We start from the raw sequence: 26,452 nt of genomic DNA on the forward strand, positions 1-26,452 counted from the left end.
CTCCTTTGCAACTCACATTCGCTATCCCAGAATAATTACAGGAAGCACCCTCTTTCCTGCTTGTATTCTGGCCTGTATAACTCAGGTATGCCTTTAATATAATCATGAGAAAGCACCCTGGAAATCCCAAGTGAGAAACATCGCATTGACAAATAGAGAGGGATGGTGCTCCTTAACATCTAAATTTGATTCCTTGGTAATTAATACCATTGGGCCTTCAACGGGGTGGCATCTCAAAGCAGTTTTAATTTGCATTTCTCTGCTGGCTAATGATATTGGACACTTTAAAAATGTTTATTAACCAAGGTTTTTTGTTTTGTTTATTTAATGACTGATTTAATCTTTAAAAAAAAAATTCTCATACGTTCTTCTTGCTTGCTATGGGCTAAAATTGTACCTCCTCTGGACCACTCACACACCACACACCTCACATGTTTAACTCCTGACCCATTAAGAATGTGATTTCACTTGGAGACGGGACCTTTAAAAAGGCAGTTAGGAAGAACTGTTGCAAATAGGGTGTGCCTTTACATGGCTGGCGTCCTTATGGGAGGAGAACACAGGCACACAGGGGAAGAAGACAACCGTCTGAAACCCAGAGAGGCGCTGTAGCGCCTCCATGTCAGATGGTCGACTCCGAGGCCAGAAGGACAGGTCTGATGTTTAGCTGCCTGGCCTGTGACGCTTGCTCTCATCCTTTCCCATGACGTATAGACGTCTGCCACCAGAGGGCAGCAGGCATATGCCCCGTTGCAGTGCTCGAAGCCTTTCTGGGGAAAGCCTGGAAAGACTAGAAGACTCTTGGCTCTGGGATCCCTGTTAATGTAGCCCACGGTCCAACCGGGCCCCATCGCTAAACAATTACTGCAGCGCATGCTCAGTGTCCCAGTAGCGGAAAGTTAATGCGAAGGGTGACAACACACTCCAACTGTACATATACAGTGGACCCCGAGAGGCTTCTGGAAGCTTCGAGAAGCCTCTGGCGAGACTTGATAGTCAAGCACTCCAAAGGCAATAAGGTGCTAAGCCTCCTATTCTCTTTGACCAAACGAAGGATAAGATGACCTAAATTTATGTGCGGACAGTTGACTTCTCGGAATGAGCGATGCCGAAAACAAGAAATACTGGAGAGAGCATTACTGCAACAATTGAATGTGGAATGTGGACTAGCGAATTCCTCATCTTGATCATTGTATTTAGGACATGCGAAAACTGTTGTTAGGAATTCTGGGTTAGGAATAGAGAGGTAGGAATGTAGTTATACACATACAAATAGACTCATAGAGTAACAAAGCAAGTCAACCGAAATGTAACGAACTGATGGGTTTGGTCAGGGGTCTAGAGGATGCCCCTCACTTCTTCCCTCAGGTTTTCTGTAAGTTTGACATTGTAACAAAAGAAAAACTTACAGCCTCAGAGCCCAAGAACTTCAGGAAAATTGGAATGATAGCAAATAGATTGTATATTTATACATCTAGACAGATATAGTATTTGAGAATTTCATACACGTATATAATGTATTTTGATTTTATGTAACCCTCACACCTCCTCCAACTCCTCCCAGGTCCCTCCCGAGACTCCCTCCCAACTTAAGACTTCTTTCTTTTTAAAATTTGTATTTATTTTACGTGATGGGTATTTGCCAGTACATACGTATGTATGTATGTATGTATGTATGTATGTATGTATGTATGTGTACCATGAACATATCTCATGCCCATGGAAATTAGGAAGGGTATCAGATCCCCTGGAATTGGAGTTATGGGTGGTTGTGAACCATCATGTGGGTGCTGGGAACTGAACCTAGGTCCTCTGTAAGGATTACAAGTGCTCTTAACTGCTGAGTCATCTCTCCAGCTCTCTTTCCTCCTCTCCTGCTCCCCACCCCCTCCCCTTCTCATCTCCTCCTCCTCTCCTCCCCTCCCCTCTTCCTTCTCCTTCTTCTTTTTTAAACAAACAACCCATTGAGTTTGGTTAGTGCTGCTTATATTAACGTGGGTGAGGAGGACACATCCACTGGAGCAGAATAAATTGACCAGGGGCCACATCCCTAAGTAACTTTAAAGCAAATACTTCTTAATAACAATTAAAGATGCAAGAAATTATCCACTGATGCCCCAGATGTGGTTTCAGCAACCACACTGTCACTGAGAGCTCTGAGCAGTGCTGACGTCGGCCTTAGGGCTTCATCATGCGGGGATCTGAAGGAATACCAAGTCTTAACGTTTCTCGCACCTAAGACGATGGGACACATCCTTAGGATGTCACTGATGTTCACACCAAGTCATCCTCACTCTGGCTGTGAATGAGAAGTAGCCCTTCTCAGTAGGGCTGAGTAGTAGACCTCTAGGATGTTGAAATGTGTCATTGTCCCTGGAGGCCCACCATCCTGGCTGAGTGTACAGAAGCCTCTTTCACAGCTAATGCTTCTGTGGACATCAGTCTCCCTCTGGTAACCAGAGATCCGCTCGGTGCATCTCTTTAAGATGTAACCTTGATGGCTCAGCAGTTAAAAGCACTTGATGCCCTTGCAGAGGACCACATTCAGTTCCCAGAATCTACATGGTGGCTCGCAACCATCTGTAACTCCAGTCCCAGAAGATCCCACACTTCCTTCTGGATTCCACGGGCAGCATACACAGACAAAACACCCACACCTAAATTAAAAATAAAAAAGGAAAAACTTTTAAGCAGATATTTTAGACTGGATATGATGGTCATGCCTTAAATCAGAGGCTGTGGTAGGCAGGCAGATCTCTCTGAGCTCAAAGTCAGTCTGGTCTAGAGGGCAAGTCTCAGGCCAGCCAGAGCTACAGAATGAGACCCTATCTTTTTTTTTTTTAAGTCTTGTTTGGTTCATTGTAAGCAGGCAAAGGTGCTTGCCTGATGACCTGAGTTCTAGCCCCAGAACCCAGAATCCACAGGTAAAAGGAAAAAACCCTCCCACAAAGGTTATCCTCTGACTTTCATACCTGTACTGTGATACACACACGCACACACACACACACACACACACACACACACACACACACACACCACATATATAAAATAAATAAACAGAAATGTAATTTTAAAAAATTAAGGGCTGGAGAGATGGCTCAGTGGTTAAGAGCACTGACTAATCTTCCAGAAGTCGTGAGTTCAAATCCCAGCAACCACCTGGTGGCTCACAACCATCTGTAATGAGATCTGATGCCCTCTTGTAATGTATCTGAAGACAGCTACAGCGTACTTGTGTATAATAAATAAATAAATCTTTTTAAAAAAATTTAAAGAGAATATTTCAAGCCCGCTTTGCATCACTTAGGAGATGGATGCCCCAGAACTGAGCACAGACACCTGGGAAGGCATTTCTGATAGACAGGCACACTCACATTTAAACACACAGTCAGCTCTCCTGCCTCACCCCTGCAAACACTCACAACAAAGAGAAAGGGAGTTCAAGGCAGTCTTGGCTATACAGGAGGAATGGGGTCAAAACCAGCCAGCCAGACATGGCATCCTGTTACAAAAGCAAAAATAAGAAAACAAGCTTAAGCGTACATTTGAGGTGGCCATTGTTTGGCGAACTCTATAGAGTGAGGGTTGTTTGTTTGTCTGGTGTTTGTCTGATGTTTGTTTGTTTGTTTGTTTGTTTGTTTGTTTTGACTAGCACTACTTTCCCATGGTATCAGATGAGACTGACTAAAATATTCCACAGAGGAACATATCCAAGGTTGATCGTCTGCCTAGATTTGGCTGAGATTGGAAAGAATGGTATCCTAAGCTGCCAGTCTCATCAGCTGTTTCAAGTCCCACCCAGGAGTACAGGAAGGGATGTGTGGAGACTATACCTTAAGCTCTAATCTCCAACTCTCCCGCTTAAACTCCCAAAGAAAATTTAGATTTAGTTTTTAGTTTCTCTCTGGGTGTCTCTCTGTCTCTCTGTGCTGTGGGGTGCGCACATGCACACACACACACACACACACACACACACGCCATAGCATGTGGGGGACAGTCAGAGAACAATCTGTGGGAGTCAGTTCTCTCCTTTCACCACATGAGTTCCAGGGACAGAACTCAAGTCTTCAGTCTTGGCAGCAAATGTCCTTACTTGCTGAGCTGTCTCCCCAGCCCCTAAACTTTCTGGTGAAATTTCCAGTTTGGCAGGGTCTAGTGGTGCACACCTTTGGTCCCTGTACATGGGAGGCAGAGGTAGGTGGATATCTGAGTTTTCTACCAGCCTAGGCTACAGAGTGAGTTCCAGGACAGACAGAGCTACATAGAGAAACCCTGTCTCAAAAAAACAAAACTCAGAGACCTACCTGTTTTAACCTTCTGACCTTCCATTCAACCACTTATACATATTAACGTATGCAGACAGACCTCAAGGGGTCTTCTTTGTTATTCACTCAGGCCCTTATAAGCTATCACTCTTTTCACTCAGGCTTCAGCTCTCCCCCATCCTGACAGAACTGCCAATTGGGTTGTTCCTTCTAGACTATAGCTTCAGGAAGGTGGGGCAGACAATAATGCTCCTCAGTTCAAAGGCCGTCTGCCAGCTGAGGATCCATAGAGTTCTGCCCTCCACCCTTCTCCATGACAAACCCTAGATGTCAGACTGGAGAGAAGGGTCAGTGCCTAGGACCATGGTTAAGACTGTGCCCATGCGGAGGACCAGTATTTCATTCCTAGCATCCACATGAGGAAACTCACAGATGCATATAACTCCAGCTCCAGGGAATCCGAAGCCCCGTTCTGGCTTCAGAAGGCATATTACTAATGTGCATGTACACACACACACATACACACACACGCACACGTGCATGTGCAAACACACGCACACATGCACATATGTCCTCCCAGGTCGCACCGTCTGCCTTTCTTGCCCCCTGTACAGATTGGCATGTGGGGTCACTGACAGACCAAGAGGACTCTGTCTGTTCCCTCTGCTGCGAGCATACCTTCCAGGCTCCTCTCGTGCACCTCTAGGCTGAAAAATAATAATGGCTTCCCACGGATACTCTTCCCTGGGACTTGGCTGTATTTTGTTGATTTCTTTGACCTTGCCCATAACCCCAGATACTATCCCTACCCTAAGCTTTTTTCTGTTAAGCCTTCTTTTTATCCCATCTATTTCCCATTAGCTACATGGGAACTCAAAGGAACCCAGCATCTCATTCATCAGCTACTAAAACTTCTGACACAACCTAGAAGCCTGGTTATAAAAGGCGGGGATTGGTGAGGGGGTGTGAATGAACCTTAGAATCTCAAAATGAAAGATGAGATTGTTGGCAATTGGGAGGGTCATCTTGAAACTTTCTCTGGGTACAAAGATAAGGCCTTGCCTGGACTCTTATCAGCAGCTCAGAGGAGAGCCTGGCCTCCCACTCCAGATTCGCTGACTGGACTGTTTCAAAGGGCAGAGTCAAATTTAGCAGCAGCCTCAAATCTTAAATTTACTTTGCTCTCTGCTTTTCTCCACGTCGATAGCTAGATTTATGTCATCTTTCATCATGAGAGGACCTATCGAGGGACAGAGCCCCAATTCATCTTTAGTCACAGGGCTTCTACACCAGGCAGCAGAATGACTGTGCTTATAAGACATGAGAGAAGGAAAAGCTAAGTCCTTCGAAAAGGGCTGGGAGAGAGGAAGAGATCTCTAAGTGATGAGGACACGTCCCAGACCTCCTCCAAGGAGGCTGTGGCTTTTCAGATATTGGCCTAAAACAAAACCCAGTCGGCATCCAGACCCGCTCTAGTTACTTATTTTGTTCTGTGGTCAGCCATTGCTGAACAAAGCAGTCTTCGCCCCAGCCACAGGGCCGTAAGTGGCCCTTGTGTCTAAAATGCTCTTGGACTGGCCTTGGTGACCCTAACTATATGACTTGGAGAGGATAATTAAAGAGGGCGTTTTCTCCCAGGGGAGAGTGCAAAGACACAATTGTATCCTCCAAAGTCCAAACACTGGAACATTTAGAGGATTCATTTTTCTGTCGTCCTCGTTGTTTTTGTCTCGTCACTTTTTGAAGTGCTGGGATGGAACCCAGGACCCTGTGCATGCGGGGCAGATGCTCTGCCACAGAACTACCTCCTCACCCAGCGGTTGGCAGCCTTCGGAGGCAGGGTTCGTCAGCAGATGTTGTGTCCCAAGACAAGACCCCCATGAGCACAGTACTGCACGTCTCCCAGGGGTGCAGTAGTGGTTCTGGAGCCTGGCACCACTTTCCTGTCTCCTGCCTTTCTGCCCACTTGCTCTCCAGCTTTCCTCTATGTGTCCAGCAACAGGAGGCCTGCTGCTGAGGTAGCTGATGCCAGCACCGTGACCTTGCACTTCCCAGCTTCGAGAACCATGAGCCAAGGGAGAAGAGAGTCGGTTGGAAGACTTCAGCAGAGAAGCAAGAGTGTTAAAGACATGGCCTGAAGGTGATGAACCAGGAGCTATGCACAAGGTGGCAGCGAGGATGTCCTAGAGGCTTCAGTGGTTGGTATTATCAACCAATTTGGTCAGGTCCTGTTGATTCCTGCTGGTTGTAATGACTCCGGTAACCCCATCAGCCCTGGTAATCCTGGAGCCCCAGCATAACAAAAAAGCAGGCCCTATCCATCTCCCGTACATACTAGAGCCTATAGATATTATGCCTGCAGCTGGAGGCCCAGAGGGCTGACTGCTGCACTTCCTGACCAGTTTCAAACTTCCATTTCTGCTCTCTCGATTTCTGCTCTCTCGACTGGCTTTCCCACATGATGCACCATGTCCCCTTAAGCCTTGTGAGAGAAAAGGGGGTGAACTCTACCTGACCTTGGGTCCCTTCTGAAGAAGCTTGGCCAGTAGTCCCTGCAGCAGTCATTACACTGTGAGGAACTGATCGTTTTCCTGTGTCAGCCTTTGCACGAATCTACTTGGTTTGTTTGGTTATCAAATGTCCATTCCTGAAGAAAAGAAATCTGAGCTGTCATTCAAAAGCAGCCATGACAGATTTTTTTTTTTCTTTAACCTGTACACTAGAAATTGGAGTGATGGGTTGGGGATTTGGCTCAGTGGTAGAGCGCTTGCCTAGCAAGCACAAGGCCCTGGGTTCGGTCCCCAGCTCCGAAAAAAAAAGAAAAGAAAAAAAAAGAAGAAGAAGAAGAAGAAACTGGAGTGACAGCTTAGCATGAGAAAGGCCCTGGCTTCAGTGTTTACGGGTCAAAGCAAACACAACAAAAACAAAGCCAGAAGCTGAAACAAACCTCTGTTCTTCATAAATTGCCCACTTTCAGGTGTTGTGTTACAGTAACAGAAAATTAAGATGGAGATGCATACTGGATCTATATGAGTCACTCATACCAGAGTTTGTTATGCGCTGTTCTAGTAAACTCTGTTCTATATTCCAGGATATCACAAAAATAGCAAACCAAAGAGCCCAAGTCTGCTTAGGGGACATGATTTGACTGAGTCTTCCATTGTACTGTGTAGAGATGCTTCTGAGCAGCTCATGAGGGCCTACTGTTAAACTTGCAGGAATCTGCTGTGTGCATTAGCAACTTGAAATCAGTCACAGTGAGAGTAGTAACACCACAGGAATTGACAAAGTCTGCAGGTGAGGACGGTTTCATCTTGGCAAGTGAACTGTTAAAATCATAACTATTTACTGTTTCAACAAAAATTATGACTATTTACTGTCTTTACTTTAATAATGTCAACTCTCAATGATTGAAACTTCTAGGGGAAAAAAAAAAACCTGATGGCATCTTTTGCCCAGCCTCTGTGAGCACAAAGAAAGAATTTGGACTTTCTGAGCATATTAATTTAACTGATGCTAGAAGTTTAAAACTTAGTTTTAACTTAAACTAAGTTTTAAAACTTAGATGAGGAAATCATGACATGATTGGGTGGGTAAGGGCCCTTGCCATGCAAGCCTTACTGCCTGAGAAGGGGCAGGGGGAGTGAGAAGGGAGCAAAGGAAAAAAGGAAGGAAGAAGTGAATCAACCATCAATCCAGGCCCAGTGGTGTAGAGCTGTAATCCCAGCACTCCTCCTGTGAGATAGGAGGAGGAGAACAGAGAACCTCCAATAAGGTAGCTAGCTTCAATTTGGAGTACACAGAGCAGCAGAAACAACAAAAAAGGCCCTGCTTCAGAAGGGTAGGCAAGAACTAAGACCCAAAGGTTGTCCTCTGACCTCTACATGTCAACTGTGACACTTCTGCACCCCAAATTCTCTCTCTCTCTTTCTCTCTCTCTCATACACACACACACACACATCAGTAATCAGCAAAAATATCTTTAAAATCTTAAACTAAAATTGGAGGCTATGACTCAAGAGTTTGGTTCTTATTTTACATGGGCTCGAAAGTTCCTGAAAATTAATTTATGATAAATTGCCTTATAAAGTTAAAATGCCTTCCAATATTTTATAGGGCAATTTCAAAACCTGGAAAAGTCAGCCAGTAAACAAAGTCTGTCTCTGCAAAGAGAGAAAGAGATATTCTCAAAATAGTCTCGGACCAGCTGGAAGAATTCTGTCTGTATTTTTTTTTTTTTTTTTTTTTTTTTTTTTTTTTTTTTGTGCAAAGGGAGACGCAACCCCTGGCTAGTCTCAGGATTTTTTTCCCCTGAAATAATAACTGACCCTCAGTTCTGTTGGTTTTGGCCAGGTCTTCTCTCAAAACAGAAATTTTGTAACTGTGATGACCTAACTTGGGAAACAACTTTATAACATTTTCTAGGAACCACAAAACATTTGTTTTCCTGTTTTCAGAACAACAGGGGAGGTGAGAGGAGAGGATAATATTTTGTAACAAAGGAAGAAAAGAAAAGCCCGACAAGGTCAGCTGCCAGCAGAATATTCCAGTTCAAGTAAGGGTCACCCAGGGTCCATGAAATGCTGTCTTTCAAACTAGAAATGAACACTCCACACCCAGCGTCTGGTCAGCTAGAAGCCTATTCCCGTTCAACTGGTTACTGCGACAGAAACGGTGACCTTTACTTATCATATAATAAATTTTAAACGGGGCAGCTAGTTTTGACAAAATCAGCAAGAACATACATCTGCAAAATTGTTACCACACACTGTAAACAAGTAGGCTAACAGGCCTCCCTGGCTGGCAAAGATAGACTTGTACTGAACCAGGAGAAGCAAACACCACTCAACTGTTTGAAATGGTGAGAAAAAGAAAAGCTTCTTGGACGAGATTGATTTCTGCGGGATGACAGCAGCCCATTGCATTCACGTTATGCAATATCTTTGCTGATAGATCACAGAGAAAAATCTATAAGCTCATCTATCAGCAAGCCCCGATGGGCAAAATGTTCTCCAAAGCCTATAAAATATGAACCAGTGAAGATGACTTGAAGTAAGTCGATGTGCTGTATCAAAGGGCATATGTAATTAAAGCCACGGGCACTTGAGTTAGCTCATCAAGGTTTAAATCCTTCATGATTTGTAACTAACACTTAAGGGCTCTGTGGACCTCGGCTAAAAACTGAGAATAACAGTAGTGCCCAAAAGAGATGCTGTAAGGACTGGATGATGTACTTAGGACGGTGTCTGGCACAAGATAAGTCCTCGATAGACATCAGCCATTACTTTTACAAGCAGGCCGATTTATTTTAACATCGGTCTTAGTTTGGAGTTCCTCAGAAGCTGACCTTGAAGCTAGAATTCAAGTACAGGTCATGTATTTGGGACAAGACCCAGGAAAGAAATGGACACTGAGACCTGAAAGGGAAGACAGACAGTAATGGGACTGTGACCTCAGTGCCACTGTAGGCAACCAGAGCCCCACTGGGCTCTAGGAGACAGAAAAAAGACAGAGCAGAGCTAGCCCAGGAAACGACTTTAGATACTGACAAGTAGACAACTCCCTGTCTGCCATCGATGAAGAGAGGTGCTCCTGAAGGCCAACCGCTCACAGCACAGAAAACAGCAGGCGGTGCCGAGGAGGCGGCCTTCAGTGTGTAGAGGTGACTGCAGAAGGGACACAGCGTCACTGTTCTAAGACACTTAAATTAGCTTAAGTTTCTGCATACAATGTCATGCAGTGCAAAATGATAGACCAAGTACATAAAGGTGATGTGGAAAGATTAAAACGGAGCAAGAAAAGTCCCATTCTCCAGGGATATCACAGCTGTCTTAATGCTGTACAGCAGTAACGCGTTCCTTGCGTGTCTGCATTGAGTCTATAATACTTGGTAACAACAATAAGCGACTGTGTTACTGTTTTCAATACAGTTCTGCAGAGTGTCCCCACATGTTAAGACTCATTTAGTCCACAGAACTACCGGGCAGTGAAGGAGTGACGAGGAGAAGGAAGTGAGCATGCACTGGAAGGGGAACTCCGGCCCATTCGCTTTCTCTTCCTGGCTTCCCAGCCACTGTGAGGAGAGCAGTTGCCTCTGTTATGTGCCCCTACAATGCTGCCTTACTGTGTGCTCCCACCATAAGATGTTGCCTCACTGTGTGCCCCCATGATAATATCCTGCCGACTGTGAGCCCAGTAGGCTGACCATGGAGAAAACCTACAAAACTCTGAGACAAACAAATATTTCTTCCCTAGAAGTTGACTATCATGTGTTTTGTCACAGTAATGGAATGCTAACTTACATAACTATTGCTAGTACCAAATTCGTTTACAACTCGCCTCTGAATCTAGTGGTGACATCACCCCTAGGTGACAAGGACCCTCCTGCATCTGTTGCCATGGCAACCACCACACACCCTCTACACATGCCTCATCTGCTTCACCTGTGCCCACCATTACCTGGGTCACCTACACCACAGCCCAGATAAAGAGACCCTGACCCATCTCTCTCTTTTCCTCTTCCTTGATTCTCCAACCCCCCAACACACACACACACACACCCACACACACACACACACACACACACACACACACACACACACACACTGCCCTTCAATAAAGGACCTCTTTCGTGGGAACTGTGCTGGCTCGGCGTGATCTGTACAGGAACATGCTGCTTTTTGGCTTTTCAACTAACAAGTATATTTTAGTTTTTCTTATTAACAGTATACTGTTTTTTAATTTTTTTCTTTCATTGGATTTTATTTACATTTCAAATGTTATCCCCTTTCCTGGTTTCCCCTCGGGCAAACCTCTACCCCAACCTTCTTCCCCCTGCTTCTATAAGGGTGCTTCCTCACCCACCCACTCTCCCCACCACTGAGGTATTGAGCCTTCACAGGACCAAGGGTCTCTCCTCCCAGTGATGCCCAACAAGGCCATCCTCTAGCCGCATATGTAGCAGAGGATGGCCTTGTTGGGCATCAATGGGAGGACGGTATACTCATACTCATAAACCATCACTGGGATGGAAGCAGTAGGGTGAGCTGGGGAAAGCAGTAGTAGACAGATAGATTAAAAGTACACAGGATAAACCAAGTGGAGTGGCGCATGCCCATAAACCCAGCACTTGGGAGGCAGAGGCAGGCTAATCCCTGTGAGTTCGAGGCCAGCCTGGTCTACAAAGCAAGTTACAGGACAGCCAAGGCTGTTACACAGAGAAACCCTGTCTTAAAAAACCAAAAAACAGGGCTGGAGAGATGGCTCAGTGGTTAAGAGCACCGACTGCTCTTCCAGAGGTCCTGAGTTCAAATCCCAGCAACCACATGGTGGCTCACAACCATCTGTAATGGGATCTGATGCCCTCTTCTGGTGTGTCTGAAGACAGCTACAGTGTACTTACATATAATAAATGAATAAATCTTAAAAAAAAAACCAAAAAACAAAACAAAACCAACAAAACCAACAAACCATTGTATAGATAGGCATCCCTTTCAGCCCAGATGGCACAGAAAGCAAAAAAGGAAGCCCCTACCCCCAACCCCCAAGGCCAAAGTCAAAGAGAAGGCCTTGAAAGCTAAGAAGACAGTGCTGAAATTCAGCATCCTCACCACAAAAAAAGAAAGAGCCCCATGTTACCCACCTTCTGGCAGCCCAAGACCCTGCGGCTCCAGAGGCAGCACAAATACCCTCAAAAGAGCCCAGGAGAACCAAGTCTGAGCACCACGTCCTCATCAACTCCTCCTGAGCGCTGAGTTAGCTGTGAAGACAGAAGACAGCAGCTTGTGTTCACTGTAGGGGGTCAGGTCCAGCAAGCACCAGATCAAACAGGCTGTGAAGACTCTATGACACTGATGTGACCAAAGTCAATAGCCCGCTAGGACCTGAGGGAGAGAAAAAGGTATGTTTGTTTGGCTCCTGATAATGACTCTCTGGATGTGCCAACAAAACTAGGATCATCTAAGCTGGCTCCATCTGGCTACTTCTTTTTTTTTTTTTTTTTTTTTTTGGTTCTTTTTTTCGGAGCTGGGGATCGAACCCAGGGCCTTGCGCTTCCTAGGTAAGCGCTCTACCACTGAGCTAAATCCCCAGCCCCCATCTGGCTACTTCTAAACAGACACCTTTTCACCACTGAAAAAGAAGAAAAGAAAATGCATCGTATAAGTGTATGAAGTTTTCAAGGAATAAATAAAAACACCTTTTAAAAATATTCAACGAAACTACATCTATACTGGGGGAACAAAGAGGCTAGAAATGTGGTTTGGTGGGAGAGTTCTTACCTATCATGCTCAAAGCCCCAAGTTCAAACCCCAGCACTGAAAAAATTTTCTTGGAAAACATTTTTAGCCAGGTATGACAGTGCATGCCCCTAATCCTAGGACTCTGGAGGCTGGAGCAAAAGTAGGGGTTGGCAAGATGGCTCAGTGGTTTAGAATACTTGTTGATTTTGCAGAGGACCCAAGTTCAATCCCCAGAACCCACATAGTGGTTCACAAAAGTCTGTAACTCCAGCGTCAAGGGATCCAACATCCTCTTCTGACCTCTGTGTGTACCAGGCACACACATGGCACACATATATACATGTGAGCAAAACATCCATTCACATAAAATAAAGTAAATAAATAAATCTAAAACAATTTTTTAAAAAGTAAGTTTATGAGGCTGAAGTGATGGTTCAGCAGTTAAGAGCACTGACTGCTTTTCCAGAGGTCCTGAGTTCAATTCCCTTCAAACTTATGGTAGCTCACAACCATCTGTAGTGGGGTCCGATGCCCTCTTCTGGTGTGTCTGAAGACAGCTACAGGGTACTCACATAAAATAAATCATTTTTTTAAAAAAGTACGTTTCTATGAAACAGTATGCTAGGCTGGTAAAAAGATTGCACTTTCCTCTTATATTTGGCTTTCTCTCATGTTTTATTCACCATGAACCCAGAGCTACAGATACTAGACAGACAGACAGACAGACAGACAGACACACACACACACACACACACACACACACACACACACACACACGATTTGAATGAGACATTTCCCCCACAGGCTTCCATTTTGAACACTTGGTTCTCAGTAGCAGTGTCTGGGGAGATTTGGGCTGTGCAGCCTTGCTGGAGAAAGTTCTGGAGATAGGTTTTTGAGAGTTCAAAGCCTCCTAACACTGTCCCTTTCGTCTCTCTGGGCTTTTGAGTGAAGATGCGTGCTCTTACGCTCTTAGCTTCCCACTCCTGCCCTCATGCCTGCCTCTTGCTACTGTGCCTCACTGCCATGAGGGACTCTTACCCCTCTACAACCAGAAGCCAAAACAAACTCTACCATAAGTTGCCTTTGGTTATGGTATTTTACCACAGCTCTGAAGAATAACTAATACAGGTGCACAGACAGGCAGACTACTCTAGGTATGACAGCGCCTGCGCCATCTCGATTAGTGTCCTTTAGTGATGTATGGCTGTTTGTTCCAATGGACCAACCCTCCAGAGACGCTAAGACAACAACAACAACAACAAGAACAACAAGAAGAAGCCAAAGCTCATCTATGTTGTTCTTAGTTCTTCTTACTTTCCTAGTGCTGGGGATTGAACCCAAGGGCATCTGCCCATACCAGGCAACTACTTTGCCACTGAGCTTCAACTCCAGTTCCTCTGCATTGCTTTGGATGGAGGTAATAAGGCAAGAAATCAATCATGCCACTTTAAAAACCTTTCACGTAAGTCTCTATCCAATCAACACAGAATTGGGGATAACATGCGGAGCTTTAAGTGCTCGATCTACTTTGAACCTGTCACCTCCTCTTCTCCTCTCTGACACTTATCACTTGACGCTAAAGCTGTATTCATGACTCGTCACAGTGCCCTGCCTTAGCCAAGTGTTCATGAGAAAAGAAACCATCCCGCTTTTCTCCTTTTCTCTCTGAAATCTCTAAGCTTTTAGCAGCTGAATAACAGGTTTCCCCAGCAACTGAAACCAGACAAGGCTTTGGGACAAATAACATGGTAAGACTTTCCCATGCATCCAGAGAGAGACTGGAATGCTAAAACCATTATTAACACTGTAAGTTCCATCCAAAACAGAGAACTACACCCATTACTTCTGAGGTGGTTTGTGTCCTCTTTATGTAAAAAGGACAGAATTTATATGTGTGGCCATTGTTGCTACAATAAATGACTGTCTTGGAGCTTTCAAAAGGAAAAGACTGGGGTTGGGGATTTAGCTCAGTGGTAGAGCGTTTGCCTGGCAAGCACAAGGCCCTGGGTTCGGTCCTCAGCTCCACAAAAAAAAAAAAAAAAAAAAAGGAAAAGACTGGTAGGTATACCTTCACTGTTACACTTTTTTTTGTTTTGTTTTGTTTTGTTTTGCAAATGTGTTGCCTGAAAAATGTTTAGGACTAAACAAACCATGAGGAAAAGTTCAATATTAGATGAAAGGCATGGTGCTGCATAAAGAAAATTGGGGCCAAGGAGAAGGCTCAGTGGATAAAGATGTTTGCTGTCAAGCCTTGATGACCGCCCTTGGAATTCACATGGTGGAAGGAAAGAAACAACTCCTGCCATACCTCTATGGAGCAGTGGACTGTGAGAGGAAGCCTGGCAAGGTCGGGCTAGGGCTTGAAGCCCTGGAGACCCAGAAGGGGCAGTAGGAGCTTCACCTGCTCCCTATACATAGCCACAGTGCCCCAAAGAGAGAATTGTGACCATCAGTCACACAGGGACAGCGCCCATAAGTCCCTCCTCATGTAGATGAGGCATCCCCAACATCTCAGGCCAAGCCAATAGGAAGCACCTGCTGTCAGACCCAACCCTCCCCAAAACTGTATATAAGATCCCATCCAGAGGAATAAAAGTGTGTGAGAATAACTCCCTTGTCTGAGAGTGTCTGTCACAGAGCTGTAACACTGCCTGGGAAGAGAATGCTCTCCCGAAGCTTTTGCCACTAGAAGCTCCTGTACTCTGCATTGACCAAAGGTCAACACAGCCAGTGCAGCTTCTCAGAGCAACAGTGGCTGCCAGGGCAGCAGGGGCAGAGCAGCAGGGGCAGCAGCACTTCCACTCCCTGCTCGGTCCCTTTCCCCTTCACTTGAACCCTCCCACAGGGCTGGGCCAGACATTCCCTCAGACTGTAGACAGACTGACACCTTTACACATGCATGCAAACACACACACACACACACACACACACACACACACACACACACGTAAATAAATACACAAGACATAGGCAAAAGCCAAGCAGTTGAGAAGTTTGTATTAGTCTAAGCATCTGTAGTCTTTTCAAGTAGAAGGAAAGTTAGCCATAACTAAGAGAATTGTCTCAAATGCAAGTAATTTCTTTAGAGATCTATATAAAACAAGAGATCTTTAAGAAGGCATATTATCCCCAAACAAAAAAGCTTCAAAACTCAATATTCATCGAAAGCAGTACAAATATCCCTCCCAACAACAGCGAAGAGGAAAGGGCCCATAAAAACCGACTTCATGCTGTGAGTCCAGAAACCTACATAGCCCATGCATTCCACCCACGCCGTATGACTGCCTCAGATGCCATTTCTAGAAAGCAAGTCAACAATAGCATCACAGTTCCTTAAATGAACACCAACCACTTAGTGGTTCTACTTCCTGGAACGTAGCTAAAAAACATAGTTGGGCAAATTTATAAACTGTCAATGGATTCTAGCAACGGATTGTGAATTGGAGGCAGAAGGTGAGGGAGCTTTAAAGGACCAGCTCATGCGACTGTAGGGCTGGTAAGTTTGAAATTTATGGAGCAGCAGGCAGGCCAGTGTTTTAGTCTGGAAAAGGAGTTCTTTCCAGAAAACAATATATGCTATAGAGGCTTCCAACCAGTTGGATGAGGCTATTTAAAGCCAACCTGCTTTTACTTAAAACAAATGGTTATCAATGCTAATATATCCCCCAGCACACCTTCACAGCAGCACCTACACAGCCAGGCGACACCAGAATCATCACACACGGTCATAGTATAGCCTCAGAGAAACAGGAGGTATCAAAATAGCCGTCCCCTGCTCCTTTCCTGGGCACGTCTCATCAACAACTGAGTCTGCCCATCGCTGTTCCCTTCTCCAGGCACCTTTAGCTCCACAATCCCAGTTGCTTCTCTCTTTCGTCCTATTCTTACTCTTTATCAGCTTCCTGACGGGCTCAGCTCCCACTCGCTGTGTTGGACTCAGAGACTCCTTGAAGACTGATACAGTAGAGCTCTCTTCTCTTTTCTAGTCAGAGGTCAGACTATTCTTGACCTTCTGCTATCAGTAGCTGGCACCACCCATGGTCTGATGGACACAACAGACACCCAACAACAATGGCTTGCTCAGATAAGGTTGAGCTTCTCTGTAATAACATGGAGCCCAGAGAAGGGCAGTTCAGAGATCTTGTGGCCTAGCCACTGGACCCAGTTCATCCCCTCTTTACTCTGCCATCTCCGTATGTGGACTGGGGTCCATGTTCACAGAAAATGACTGCCCCATAGGTCTCACTCTACACCCTCATTGTCTTCCTAACAACACTTTGGAGTCTAACTCAGTTATTTTATTCGACAGCTCTCTGTTGGCAACCTACTATGTGCCAACAGTCTTCGGGACCTTGGTAGTAGAAAGGTAGAAATAAAGGAAAGATAAAAGTTTCTGTTCTTGTGGAGCTTATATTTAAAAGAGGATGGTCTGGAGAGATGGCTCAGTCGTTAAGAGCACTGGCTGCTCTTCCAGAGGTCCTGAGTTCAATTCCCAGCAACCACATGGTGGCTCACAAACATCTGTAATGGGGTCCGATGCCCTCTTCTGGTGTCTGACAGCTATAGTATACTCATATACAATAAATAAATAAACATTTAAAAAATAAATAAATAAAAGAGGAGAACAGGAATGAGCTAAGTTTAGAAGAAAGAGCAGTGGTCATTGGAGGTTAAGGACGGGAGAGAAAGCTAGGACAGAGAAGACTGGACAAGAGTCACCAAAATATAGTTTTATAAAGGGGGATAAATTCAAATGTTGTACCATAGAAGGGAGACTACACAACAATTTCCTATACATTTTATAAAGAGCCAGAAAGGAGGTGTTCAGTATAGAGAAATGACATATTTACAGGTACACAAGTGACAATTACTCTGGTTTGATCATTATGCATTGTATACACACATACTGAATTGCCACACTGTAATCCATCGATGGACACAATTAACATATCAGTAAAAAGTTCATGCCCAGCTTGGTGGAACAAGCTTATGGGCTTATCAGTCAGGAGGCTAAGATGGGAGGTCCGTTTGAGCCCTGGAGTTCAAGACCAGGCCTTCTGACATAGCAAGCCTTTATCTCAAAAAGTAATTAAAGCACACAAGCAAAAGCTAGATTAGGTTAATGGTAACAAGCGATAGAGAGGAAAAGTAAACATTGGAGGGAACTGAAGAGATGGAGGTGGGTGGAAATTTCAGACAGTATAGTCAACAAGGCCTTTCCTAAGGAAGTAATATCTGGGCAGAAAACTGAAGTATGCAGTGGGCAAGCCCTACGGATGTCTCGAGAAGGTGTACTCTAGCCTCAGGGGAGATCTAGTTTGACAGGATAGACCAGGTTTGCTCAAGAATAGTTGATGCGGTCAGTATAACCAGTGTGCAGAAGGTAGAGAAGACGAAGAAGATCACAGGTCAGATGAGTCGGTCAGAGAGCTAGGGGCCGGAACCTCTCTACAAAATCCTTTGTAATGGTTTTGTTTGGCCATAAGAGGAGGAGGAGACCACTGAGAGTCTTAGCAAAGAGTGCTATAAACTGACATTTCACCTAACAGGACCAACCCTGAGAGCTGTGTTGAGGATGCAGAGGTGATGATCAGTCAGCCCAGAGTGAGGTTAAGACGGTAGTGAGAAGTGATGAGTTTTGACAGTGGAATCAGTAGAATTTGCTGGGGTGGGATGCGAGAGAGGGAAGGCAAGGAGAAAGCTGAAGAACAAAACCGCCATTCACAGGTCGTGGGTAGCTGAACACAACACAAATTTGCGGCAAGATCTCCGGAGTCCTGTTCTAATCACGAAATATCGACAGAGAAATAGCAAATAAATACTTGTCTGCAAATAAGTCAAACAGAGAGACATAGATTGGGAAACCAACAACAGAGAAGACGATAAGTAAAGTCCTGAAACCGGAGCTAAGTGCCAAGGGGATGAAGTTGAGTCGGTGCAGAAAAGAACTCTAAGGCAAGGGCCTGAAAGCGCAACAACCTAACTCCTAACTCCGCCCACTAGGCTCCACCTCCAAAGGCGGGACCGTCTCCTAATAGCATTATCGATCGGCTGCTGACTGTCAGTTTTGCATTTGAGCCTTTGAGAGACACAACCAGTAGTGTTTCTCTGACGGAAGAGATGCCCCGGTCAGGACAGGGGTCATTGAAAAGACTGGTTTACACTGAATTGAGAATAGGACCCCCGTTGAAGGAATCAGAGAAAGAACTGGAAGAGCTTGAAGGGGCTCGAGACCCCATATGTACAACCAAGCAACCAGAGCTTCCAGGGACTAAGCCACTACCTAAAGACTATACATGGACTGACCCTGGACTCTGACCTCATAGGTAGCGATGAATATCCTAGTAAGAGCACGAGTGGAAGGGGAAGCCCTTGGTCCTGCTAAGACTGAACCCCCAGTGAACTAGATTGTTGGGGGGAGGACGGCAAGGGGGGGAGGATGGGGAGGGGAACACCCATAAAGAAGGGGGAGGAGGGAGGGAGATGTTTGCCTGGAAACCGGGAAAGGGAATAACACTCGAAATGTATATAAGAAATACTCAAGTTAATAAAAAAAGAAAAGAAAAGACTGGTTTAAAGATTTTTAAAAAAATCCAGTTCAAGTAAATAAATAGTTAAGGTGGCAAGACTCAGCAACACAAGAAAGTATAATTTATTTTTGATACAAAAAAATAACAAAAGCTACAGTTACCGGTGACAGATTTTTAACATAATGGGACAAAGTATACTATGTACAATATTATATCCTTTAAGTTTAGAACTCACATGAGACTTTTTTTTTTTTTTGAGACCAAAAAGTAAAAACTACCAAAGTGGCCCAAAAAGTAAAATCACTAGAGAAAGTTGGTTTAAAATTATTTAAGCTAAATCTATATTTAAGACCAGATCTAAGGCCCCATCAGTTTCTCAGGCTGATACCGTCACAGCTTATGGCTTAGTTTATCCCACCTAAGAGACTCTGTTCAGGGTGAAGGCAGGGCAGGAATCCTCCTGACGTCTGGGGACCTAACTCTGTCTGTCTGGGGACCTAAACTGCCCCCAGGATTCTGCAATCATAAGGCCGAAATGGCCTGGTGTGAGCTTATCTCATTTATGAAAACAGAGTCTAAGTAAATGACGAACAAAGCAAACCGACAATGAATCCAGTGCGAGCCTGCGGGCTGGAGAGGGGGCTCAGAAAGGAATCGAATTTGCTGCCCGAGCACTGAGGACCTGAATTTAAACCCTCAGCATCCGTGGCAAGCACTGTCCGAGGCTTACATACCTGTAACCCAGCACTGTGAGGGACGGAGATAGGACAAATCCCTGGGGCTTTCTGCTGCCATCATAGCTCCAGATTCAGCAAGGGACCCTGTCTCAAGGGAATAAGATGAAGAGTGAGAGGGGAAGACACCTGACATTTCCCTCTGGCCTCTGCATGTACACTGGTAAGCAAGCAAGCACGCACGCACGCACATGCACACACGCACATGCGTCAGCTCCTTCCGCCTCACGCAAGAAAACAAAAGTCAGAGTCATGTAGAGATGCGTCATAGAGGGCAAACATTGTTCCACATTAGAAAACTCATCAATATAATTTACTCTGTTCCATTGGAGGGTAAACCTTCCGTGGTCTCTTTAAAATATTTAGTAAGACTAGATAGGCATGCAGTATTGATTAAAAGCAGAACCTGAAGTGGAAAACTTAAGGGTTCTTTGGAAAGTCGGTTGGATGGTGTTTTGCTGGGGCAAACACATGAAGGAACGTTGAGCTGCACTCTCAGGACTCATCAGACTCGCCTGGATGCACGTGCTGAGGCAATGCACTTGGAAGACGCATGATCTTCCAAGAGGGTATAAATAGGACTCCACAGAGTGATGGAGACAGAGCTCGCTCGGCTTGCTGGTACAGCTAGCTGCGAAACGTTTATGGGCCTCGCATCTTCGCTGATCTTCGCTTCTCTGAGAGAGGCACAGCTGAGAACTTCTGGTGTTCCTGTGGGTCTCTTCTGCTGACTCTGAGGTCGAGGCCTCGCTGTCTCTCCTCGGTCAAGTCACCACTGTTGCTGACCCAACTCTGTCGCACTGGACTGCTGGTGTATCTGTGAACTTAACTGATGATTTCCAGACAATACAGACGGGAATTGCTCCAAAGAAACTTAGTAAACAGGTCCACTGCCCCCGCCCCACCCCAATCCTTTCTTTTCCACTTACCTCCGGTGGGTGGCGGGCTACAAGGGAGGTTAAAGTGTTTAAGAACTTGGTTAAAAATAAGGTTTGAAAAAAAATTAAAAGTTACGAAAATCTAACAAAATGGGATTAGAAATTTGCTTGACTTGTTAGCAGATGTCTGCCAGAAACCTGGCACAGAAAGGGCTGGTGGAGTGTTAGAAGCTTTTCCACCCAAAAGGAAGGACAAGGCAAAGATGCTGGCTACTATTGCCAGCTACAAGTTAACCAATCGGTTACAAGATACGGGATTTAGTTATAAGAATTGGAAACAGAATTGCCATTGTTTGTGGCTTGTACAACCTCATTCTCAAGCATTTAATGAAATCCCAGGGAAAGGTCCTAAAAGTATCAAGGTTGACTTTTGCTTGCCTTTATTCAAACAATAACTAATCGTACAACGTAACCAGCAAATCATAAAATACCTTTCTAATATTTCAGTTATTCATAGGCACTACAAAGAGAAGCAAATTAAGCCTTACTGTGAGACTAAAAGGAAGACCTGAACAGATCAAAAACATACAATGCTCAGCTAGAGGCTGGACACACCTCTTTAAAAACCGATTAGTTAAAAATAGGGTATGGGGGGCGCTGGAGGGATGGGTCAGTGGTTAGGAGTGTGGACCAATCTTCAGAGGACTGTCCCAGCGCTCGTGGTGGGCAGCTCACAACTACACGCAATTCCAGCTTCAGAGGTCAGAGGCCTCCTGCATCTTCAGGCATCTGCACTAACATGCACATACCCCACTCCCACACACCTACCGCCCTCGACCACATATTCACAATCTAAAATAAGTGTTTTTAAACCACATGAAATGTGTTACTAGGGGAGCGAGGGTCTCCTTTCATGAGTTCTCGGTCTCGTTAGTAAAATTACCATTTTATTAAGTCTGAGAAAAAAACAACAGAGTAGGAAAACTATAAATGTTAGCAGTTTCCCATAGGAGGAAGATGTTGTTCAGCGGCAGTCACGTTGCAAAGCGTGCGTGCGTGCGTGCGTGCGTGCGTGCGTGTTTGTGCGCACGCATGCGTGCAGCAAAGCTTCAAGGAAACCGATCCAGACCATCTGGAAAACCATGCCTGGGGTTTTGGACAAGACTATGGGAAGAAAAAAAAGGGAAAAAGTTAACTTTTCTGAGGAATTTAGAAAAGCAGGCTGCTTAGCAGAGTTATGTGGCAGTGGCTCTGGGAATAACTGCTCGGAGGGCAGAGTTTCTGCGGAGGATAAGGACATTATCCCATTAAAGAGATAATTATTCCTCCCTCTCCTTAGTATTAGGTCTATCGACCTTTCCTGAGTGGTGACCTCTTGGCCAGGCGATGGAGAGGCACAGCTAGGTTAACGTTTAAGAGAGAAGATGAATATATATAATGTTCTCATCTTTAGAATCAGAATGACTTCATTCAGGGCCAGAGGTAGATTTCATTCCATGAGCTTTCCCTTTGTGAGCCTCAACAAAACTCTGGTATTCGTCCTCAATAGCCTCTAAGAGGTCAGTGTCATCCCTCGTCCACTGAAGCCATAAATTTTTTTGGGAGATAGGATGAATCAGTATAGTTATTGAACATGAACATCTAGAAATCCGGCTCCAAAGTTGTTCACCAAAACAGACTGGTGTCTGGACTTGTGTTTCATTCACACCATCACATGCAGCTTCCAAGTCTGAGTCCTTATCTAGGAGCCAAGCAATAAGAAACCAGAGCTTTGGCTGGAGAGATGGCTCAGTGGTTAAGAGCACTGACTACTCTTCCAGAGGTCCTGAGTTTAATTCCTAGCAACCACGTGGTGGTTCACAATCATCTGTAATAGTATCTGATGCCCTTTTCTGGTGTGTCTAAGACAGCTACAGTGTACTCATATAAATAACATAAATCTTTAGAACAAACAAATAAACAAACAAACAAACAAAAACGGAGCTCTCTCTCAAATTCCCAGTCTATGGCCAGGAGAGAACCAAGGTTGCATTGGTCCATTTCTGGACAAGGGTTAGAACTGTTTGCTTTCAGGCCCCTGCACTGAACTACCAGACCCACCTCCTCCCAACTTCCTCAAAACACCATCAAACCACCATCAGCATGTAGTGATCCTGAAATTCATATGGAAGAGAAAATGAATAAGGACTTTTAAAAATAATTTTTAGAAAGACCTTTCAATGTTTTAAAATATATTATTGGGCAGAAGATGTAGCTGCATGATACATGCTAACCCAAAATGTGAGGGGATGTGTGTTTAGGTATGTATGTATGTATTTATGTATGTATGCATGCATGCATGTATGTATGCATGTATGTATGATGATTTGAATAAGAATGGCTCCTCTAGGTTCATGTTTTTCAATCCTTAGTCATCAGGGAATGGCACTACTTAGAGGGATTAGGAGGTGTGGCCTTGTTGAAGGAAGTGTGTCCCTGTGGGATTGGGCTTTGGGTTTCAGAATCCCCAGCCAGGCCCAGTGGCTCTCTTTTCCTGCTGCCTGTGGATCCGGATGTAGAACTCTCAGCTCCTGCACCCTGTCTACCTTACCTGCCATCATTCTTCCCACCACGCTGATGATAAATTAAACCTCTGGAACTATAAACAAGCCCCAATTAAATGCCTTGAGCTGTGGTGGTCACGATGTCTCTTCACAGCAACAGAACACTAAGGTGGTATCTTTTAAAAAATGAACAATATAACCACATATGTATCTGTTTCTACAAAGTGATGAAAGCCTAATAAAAAATTATATTTCACACCAATGGAAAAGACTAGACAAATCATCCTGAGACAATTAGATCTACATTTAAGAAAAAAGATTAGATCTCCTTATAATATATAAAAGTAATTCTAAATCTTAGTGGTAGAGAAGACCTTGTTTGTTTACTCATATTGTGTGTGTGTGTGTGTGTGTGTGTGTGTGGGTGTGTGTGTGTGTGAGAGAGAGAGAGAGAGAGGGAGAGAGAGAGAGAGAGAGAGAGGGGTATATAGCATACGCCACATGTGTGTAGTTTAGTGCATCTATTCATGAGTGCAGAGGCCAGGAGGTGTCTTCCTCTATCGTTCCCTGCCTTACTTCTTGAGGCGAGGTCTGTAACTAAGCTTGGAGTCTGCATTTTTCCAGCTAAGTTGGTTGTCAATCAATCCCAAGGCTCCTCCTCCTCCCTCTGCCTTCTTTGGCGCTAGAGTTGCAGGTATTCATGGGACCCTCACAGTGGGTTCCAAACTCTGCTCCATCACATAGCAAGATGTTTTCACTGAGCCATCTCGCCAGCCTCCAAGAAGACTTCCTTAACCAAGCCTTAAAATAAAAGTGCAAAAAATGTACGGGAAGGAGAGAGATGATGGAGCAGAGACATGTGAAAGCAAACACTTGATCTGACAGCAGGAGAGGCGGGGTGAGGCAAAGAAATGTCACAGATAAATGGACGGCAAAAGAGTAGATAGAATCCAAAAGTACTAACATTTAGAGTTACAGAAGTTTTGGAAGCCATGGAGGGTGGATATCACAGCTTTGGGAAGGACCATGAAGGGAATGCTATGTCCTTGTGGTCTAAAGAGTGGAAACTACCTCTGGCCCAGGGGATGGGCATGACATTCTGATCTGCTCCCAAGATTAGAACATTCTTGAATGTTAATCCAGCTGAGCTTCTCCATGGCCTGGCCAAGAGATTAGCGCGCTGGGAGGCGATGCTCCCAATGCCAAGTTAAGGAGAGGGGAGGAATAATGATCCCCTCGTGAGATGATCTGAGCAGACATTCACAGAGCTTCCATAGTGAACATTGTGGAGCATAACTGACTGAGAAAGGCGCGATTTTTCTTTTTCTTCTTCCTATCTCTTTGTCCAAAGTTTGGGCACATGTTCCTGGGCGCCCTGAGCTTCTCATTTCTTCTCTGACAATGCTTTCCATACACGTGGCTGCTTTTGAACGACGTGGCTTTCTCTCTTTCCTTTTTTCTACCTTCCACCTTTCAGCGGCTGTCCAAGTTTATAGTGTGTCCACCCTATCGGGGGTTTTCCTTTTTTACTCTCTCAAATTCTAATTGTCTTCATGCTTCTTTTCAACTTTGTTTATAAATTATTTCACTAACAAAACCAACTCCTAGAAAGGAATCCCAACTTCCCTGGTAACATGTCATCCCATGTGGGGCTCCCCCAAGTTTGGGGTAACACTAGACTTGCAAAGGAAACAGCAGACCCTACTTTTTTCGAATGAAGTGGTAAGGGAGGGAAAGAATCTTCCCTCCCCAGATCAAAATCTCCAGAAGCAATTACAATAGAAATAAAACTTCAGACAGCACAGATCCTCAAGCAGATCTCCGGACACTGGAGAAGGCCATTTCACTGTGGCTATAGGCTGTGATGAGGGGGAGAGACATCCTACTCTGCTGGAGAGAAGAGAAAGCATGATGCAGTTCCCCCTCCACTGACTAAGTAGGTAACGACTCCGAAAACCAGGAGAATAGCCAACAGAAGATGACGAACATAAACTCCGTGCCCACAAACAAACTCACAGAAATTCTGAGGGACACTTAAGAAAACAGCCTGAACTCTGGGACGAGTAGGAAATCCAGCTACAAAGATAAATACAGCATAATTGCCACCCACAAGACACAAGGAAATTGAAATCCAGGCAAGGAAAATGTGACCACGTGGCACACAAAGAAGGCAGTGGCTGGCAGGAAAGGTACTATCTCCAGGGGGCAACTTTTGCTTAGAGCTAGGAAACTCTTACAGAAAAGCCGGCTCTGGGGGTTTGGAAGGATGGCTCAGCAGTTAGAACATGCTCTGCCAGAAGAGGTTCTCCCTCCTCCCAGAGGAGGTGCACCGTGTTTGAGGCCTGTTATTCCAGCTCCAGAGGACCTGCCGACCTCTTCAGGCTCCACAGGCACCTCATGCACATGCGCATACCCACACGTACGCACGTAGCTAAAAAGGAAAATTAAAACAAACAACGAACAAACAAACAAACAGCAAACAAAGCCATGCTGCCGCCTGGGAATTGAACTGCAGAAGAGACCAACAGAAGGTAGTCTGCAAGCAGCCTATTCCTGTCGAACCAGTTTGAACCCCAGCAGGTCACCGCACACAAACCCTTCCGGTCTAACCTGTTTAAACTCCAGAGACACAAAGAGCTGTTCTCAGTAAAGTAAGCTTAGAAAGTGAAGTCAGGAGACCAGAAAGCTGTCACGCCCTACAAGGGAAAACTATTGACTAGTTATATGCTCAGTTTTACTTTTGTTTCACAGTGGTACCTTGTGTGTGTGTGTGTGTGTGTGTGTGTGTGTGTGTGTGTGTGTGTGTGTGTGTGTGTGTGTGTTCACATCTGTGTGCTGACTTCATTTTTGTCTTACCTCGCTAGCTTGTGTTTTACGGTTATTCTCTACCGTGGCTCTTCTACTGTGCTCCTCTCCCTGTGACCCACGTGCTCCCTTCCTTGGTCTCACTTCTTTCCCGGATTCCTTTTCACTTGGTAGTTTCCTTCGCTTTGCTAACTTTTAAACTTCCACTGACAATCAAAGTATTCTGACTTTTTGCTTCTGAACTTTACCATCTACTTTCCTTGTTGCAGGAGGAAAATGCCTGTCCAAACAACGTAAGAGTGGGAGGAGTTTCTTTGGCTCACAGTTCGATGGTACAGCCCACTGCAGCAGGGACCTTGGGTTGTCTAGTGGGTGAGGGAACTGGTCACATTTCACCCACCATCAGAAAACAGAAAGAGATGAATGTTGGTGGTCAACTAGCTTTCTCTTCTTA

At 44.9% G+C, this 26,452-nt stretch overlaps 1 long non-coding RNA gene across 1 annotated transcript; it reads right to left on the reverse strand.

The window, feature by feature from the left end:
• Positions 1–1,445: 1,445 nt before the first annotated feature.
• On the reverse strand, positions 1,446–26,288 carry LOC147995721 (uncharacterized). The gene is made up of 4 exons (XR_015684646.1): positions 26,050–26,288; positions 19,773–19,859; positions 11,908–12,148; positions 1,446–2,657 (listed from the first exon to the last, which is right to left on the reverse strand). It is a non-coding gene; the product is annotated as an uncharacterized LOC147995721 (long non-coding RNA).
• Positions 26,289–26,452: the final 164 nt, after the last annotated feature.

This window comes from Rattus norvegicus, chromosome 3 (assembly GCF_021556685.1).
Source record: "Rattus norvegicus strain SHRSP/BbbUtx chromosome 3, alternate assembly SHRSP_T2T, whole genome shotgun sequence".
NCBI lineage: Eukaryota > Metazoa > Chordata > Mammalia > Rodentia > Muridae > Rattus > Rattus norvegicus.